Here is a 5,696-nt window from a genome sequence, read left to right as displayed (position 1 = left end):
GGGGGTGCGGAAGCACCGCCCCTTCCTAACCCTAGTACGTATACAATACGTACAAGATGGCGCCGGCCCTTCTACATGGCCGGCGCCATCTTTACGTACTGGACGCATAGCGTCCAGACGTGTCGCGGCGCTAATGACGTAGCGAATGCGCCCTTGGCGCTTCGCTACGTCATCCGTGCGCCGCAGAAAGAAGCTCCGAAATGGAGCTTCTTTTTTGCTCCGCGCGGGAGCCGCCGGTTTGGATGCTGCGGCTCCCTCGCGGAGCAAATGGCGCCGGCGGGGGAACGCCGCAAAACGGCGGTTTGTATCCCGCCCAAGTTAATTTTTTAAAAAACTTGGAAACCTCCAAGAAAATAGGTCTCACACATTCTCTATATACTTTGTTCAAGTCCTAAAGTCTACAACCTTGAAGCTTAAAAAATGATGTCATAATCTTATTCAATTCGTCTGAAAGGAATTCGTTTCCTATGTCATTTTTCATATACTGCATTACAATACCAAAGCGGTTTCCACTGAAACCCCTTTTGAAATCTGTTTAAACTACAGTATCTCAATTTACATGTGGAGAACTAAGTTGTGATAGTCTTACTTAGCACTCTTTAAAAATTACAACTGATTCTTCAATTGCAGATCCACAGGCTGCATTACTAACAGCAATGGGGGGAAGGGATGGTAAAATATTCAATATTCAGAAGTGCCCATTTCAATAGTAACTGGTGTCTTCAGTGCTCTTAAAGGCTAGATAAATTGCATCCAACAACAATCTGACAACAACTAAATAACTGCCTGTTTTATTTGTTTCCTGGAGTTACCTTGAATTTTGATTCAATGTCATAGCAACCACAGTTGTGACTTCCGGTATTAAATTATTTTAACTGAAGTGGCATACTTTACTATACTAGTAGGAGCCCTGGTGGCGCAGTGGTTAAATGCCTGTACTGCAGCTACTCACTCACAAACCATAAAGTTGCAAGTTCAATACTAGCAAAAGGGCTCAAGCTTGACCCAGGCTTGAATCGTTCCGAGGTCGCTAAAATGAGTACCCAGATTTTGGGGGCAATTAGCTTACACTTTGTAAACTGCTGAGGGAGTGCTTAAGTGCACCGATAAGTGGTATAAAGATGTACTTGCTATTGCTACTATAGCATACATATCACTTGAAGATCTATGAATGAAATATGTTAAAGAGTTACATAAATCACAGTTGGATTTCTAAGACAGACAGTTTCCTTCATGCTCCCACAATTTCTTATAGAACAAATACTTGCTCTCTCTCTCTCTCTCTCTCTCTCTCTCTATTATATACACACATACTGTCCATATACTTGGCATTTTAAAATCAAATGTTTCAGTATGTAAAAATGTAATTCAGATCTCACATCAAACCATGGTTTGTAATCGACTAGAAAACTGGAAACCAAGCTTTAGAACAGTGGTCCTCAAACTGTTCTCTTTAAATAATATAATAATAAATAATAAAAATTTTATTTCTATACTGCCCTTCTATGCAATCAGGGCGGTGTACAACATCATAAAACATTATAAAACATTCATCAATATACATACATTAAGGTTAAAATGCAGCAACATCAAAAACAATCAAAACCAACTTGCCACTGTTGGCTTGGGGGGGGGGGGAGAGAGAGCTAATTGGGGCAAGTCTCAGGGAATGCAGACCTGAACAGGAAGGTTTTAAGCCCCTTTTTAAACTGGGCCAGGGAGGTGGCCGAGCGGAGCTCACTGGTCAGAGAATTCCAGAGGGTCGGGGCGGAGATGGTAAAGGCTCTCCTAGATGTGGAGACTAGCCTGGCCCCTGGGACCCTCAATAACTGCTTTAAGTGATTTTTATACTTCAGCTCCCAGAATCCCAGACTACTGGCTAACATGGCTGAGGCTTCTGGGAGCTGAAGTCCAAAATCTCTTAGATGGCACAGTTTGGGGACCACTCCCAGCTCCTTCATAGCGATTTTTAATTAAAAAAGGAGATAAGATGAAACCCTACAGCACCCACAGCTTAATGGAGATGGGGATGAACAGGAATTCCACAACACTATTTTCTCAAACTGGCCCCACTGGATAGATTAGAGAATAGAAGGTTAAGAGGTGATATGATAGCCCTGTTTAAATATTTGAACGGAGGTCATATTCAAGACAGAACAAGCTTGTTTTCTGCTGCTCCAGAGAATAGGACCCAGAACAATGGATGCAAGCTACAGGAAAAGAGATTCCACCTCAACATTTCAACAGTGGAACACACTCCTTTGGAGTCTGGTGGAGTCTCCCTCCTTGGAGGTCTTTAAACAGAGGCTGGATGGCTATCTGTCGGGGATGCTTTGATTGTGATTTCCTGCATGGCAGGGGTTGGACTGGATGGTCTTTGTGATCTCTTCCAACTCTATGATTCTATGATTCTATAACTGTTATACACTGCTTCTGATACTGCCTTTCAATATTATTTGAGGGGAAACTTGAGCAGAAATATGCTGTCCTGCTTGTGTGCTTCCCAGAGATAACTGGTTGACCACTACATAAAAAAGCAGTAGGCTATATAGTCTCACCTGACATGGCTGTTCTTATGCAAGTGCAACTTGATTGCCAAGCAGGGAGAAGGGAGTTCACAACAGCAGAACTGGATATTATTCCAGTATAATTTTATGGATGAAGTGTACTCCTTCTGTTCTCATCACTATTTGTTATTCGGTTTGATTCCATATCTTCTCTGATCTTTACATCCTTTCACCAAATGAATGTCCACATAGCTATTATATGTCTTACACATCTCTGCTGAATATAGCTCTCTAACACACCCTAGGGCTGCACAACAAGGCACAACAGGAAAAGCAGGTGAGCACAGCACGGTTAGGTGTACCTTATACATCCTATATTAAGCGTAATCGTCTTTGAACTACTCAGCCCAAGGATTATATACAAAGAATTCCATAAAAATTTCTATGCTTTCTAACAACATTGCCTGGTATCCTTCTGATATACATACTTGCTACCTTGGGTCCTGTGCTGGGAGAAAGGTGAGATATAAATTTTAAAAATAAAATGCTGCATAATTTTTTGCTATAGAAACTAATGCCCTCTCGCATGTTTTCACTTTTTTTAGAAGTGCCATGTTTTTTGCTCTGTGTCATACCTTTGCCACTTCAAAAACACAAGACCTAATCTCATTCCACTTTATGAAGTGCAAATTAATTTCAAAGTCGTTCAACAATTTACATGATGGTGACAATAAACTCACTAATGAGTAACTATGCTTTCCCACTTAAGGAATATAAATTTGTACTGATTAAAAGCTCTATAATAACATCCACTACAGTTTTAATATGCTCTTACTCCAAGGAGCTCATGGAGGCATACAGAGTTCTCTCTGTTCAGCATCTGATCTATACAATCCTGTGAGGTAAGTAGGGTTACAATGAGCTTCATGAATGAATGGGGATTTCAATTGGGGGTCCCCAAATGCTTATCCAACTCTCATTTTCATGAAGATATGTACAAACAGAGCAAACTTGTGATCCACTAGTTTATGCATTTATATTTTAATTAATGAGAATGTTAATTACATGTTCATCTAGAGCAATTTTCAAAGTCTTCCCTTTGAGTCATCTTGTTTGACCAGAATCATATCTCTGGATGAAAAACCAATTCAACAACTCCATTTATGCAATAAAAGATAAAAAGGCTTTCTTTACATCAGATTGTAATTCAAAGAAGATCTCTTCAGCATAACAAAAAAAAAAAAGAGCAAGGGAATGAACCTAATATTTCATGCTCGTGCAAAGAAGAGTTTAACAGATAATCAAAATACTGAAATACATAAAAATACTTCTTTTATCCTGCCTTCAGACAGCTCAGAAAATATTCTGAAAACTAGATGCTGCTTTCCATTCCACCTCATAGTTTAAGGTTGATGTTGTTTTTAAACAGGAGTATCAAAATGACGAGAAAGTAGTGCAGAGAAAGAATATTTAACTGACGTAGTACCATCCCTTCACAAATTAGAACCTCAAGTTCACATCACAAAAGGTGTAGCACATGTAAGGCAGCATAGACAGACATATTCATCAGACATTACACGAGATACACTTTTCCTTGGAAAAAATGACAATCCTAAAAAGAGAGCCTACATGGCATAGTGGTTTGTTGGTTTGAGTGTTGGCCTACGACACTGGCAATCCACACATTTCCATGCCAATTGGAGTGTTGGCCTACGACACAAGAGACCAAGATTCAATTCCATGCTTGACCATGAAACCCACTGGGTGACCTTGGCTAAGTCACACACTCTCAGCCTCTTGAGTGTGTGACTCTCATATTTGCAATGGCAAATCTTGCCAAGAAAATCCTGCAATAGGTTTGCACTAAGATGGATACCACTTGAAGGCACGCAACAGCAACAAAATAAGAAAAAGATTTCTGTGAAGCTGCCACAACCAAACTAGAATGACTTCATTCTTCCCACACAATTTATATCCTTCAGTAATCTGAGCTAGTGCTATATAAAATAAGGAAAATAGTTTCAGTGCTGTAAACCAAATACCGTATTCAGATTAACTCCCTCACTGAACATTTTAAATGCATTGTTTTGAAAGAGCCTCTGAAGATTATAGCACTGTCTAAAGAAAACCTCTCTCAAAGTAGCATGTATTAAATACTGACACAATAAACAGGCTTGGTGTCATGCAAAACCACTTCTTCTGCGCTATTAATACCAACCTTTACTTCAACACAGCTACTCTTCCTCACAGATAATGTTCTAGAAAGAACCACATGGCCAATTCTGAAAAGCCATGAAAGGCTTCATTCATTCATATTTTTCAGAAAAGAACAGTAGTTATTTTAAGCTGAGTGGGAGGAGGGGACAAGCAATAAAAGCCTAGCAATTACAGAAATTATGCAGCTATGTGAAACAGCCAAACAGTTTCAGCGTCTTTACCCAATAGGAAACTCATTTAAACAACTTTTTTGCAATCTGATTCATTTTAACCTATTCCCAGAAAACACAGATGTAAGTGTTCCACACACAGATTGCAAGGAAATCAACAACATAAATATTTATCATATTTGCTGACCTAATTTCAACTTTCTAAATGATAGAAAGCATTCTCTACAGTAGCAGGTTTTTAATCTTTTGATATACAGTATTCCCTTTGAGTGAACAGACACAGTTTCCAACTTTAACATGGCTAACAATAGTCCCTAACTCTCCAAAAGATCAAGCAAAATAGAATTCCCCACACATTTCAATGCCAATTTTTCAAGTATTCAACTATTCAATTTTTGCTTGCCTGAATATTCACTGTGCTTAAAGAACAAAGTATGTGACAATGAAATCAACCTACTAAAAATAAACACTAACATACTGTAACATTTCATAGCTAGTTGCTCAATGCACTATGGCAAATCTTAACACAAGGAGAAAAATAGTATTCACCTACATCTTTGGGTGACGGCCAGCCTACGTTTCTGCTTTTTCAGTTACTGCAGACAGTCCAGTTTGTGCTGCTCTGGCATTCAGCCACAACTGTGAGAAAGGAAGTTATGATGCAGAGTAGGTGGAGTACAGTAGGAAGTGCAGCATAATTGTTACAATTATTTAGGCCTGAATAAGATATGAGCCTTTTACTCTTCATTTGTCCCATGGAAGAACATAAAGCCCTTGGCTTTTGACTTACTCCCTCTCATCA

General features: G+C 39.3%; 1 protein-coding gene across 1 annotated transcript in view; it reads right to left on the bottom strand.

Annotated features, from left to right (window-relative positions):
* The window catches only part of LOC121917632 (apoptosis-stimulating of p53 protein 2-like), a 28,143-nt gene extending 22,658 nt beyond the window's left edge, over positions 1–5,485 (bottom strand). The window contains exon 1 of the mRNA XM_042443737.1: positions 5,444–5,485. The gene's annotated coding sequence lies outside the window, so the exon portion shown is untranslated. The remainder of the gene's footprint in view (positions 1–5,443) is intronic.
* Positions 5,486–5,696: the final 211 nt, after the last annotated feature.

The sequence above is a fragment of the Sceloporus undulatus genome, unplaced genomic scaffold (assembly GCF_019175285.1).
Source record: "Sceloporus undulatus isolate JIND9_A2432 ecotype Alabama unplaced genomic scaffold, SceUnd_v1.1 scaffold_28, whole genome shotgun sequence".
NCBI lineage: Eukaryota > Metazoa > Chordata > Lepidosauria > Squamata > Phrynosomatidae > Sceloporus > Sceloporus undulatus.
The sequence above is the reverse complement of the archived record's forward strand: the minus strand, read 5'-3'. Positions and strand labels throughout refer to the sequence as shown.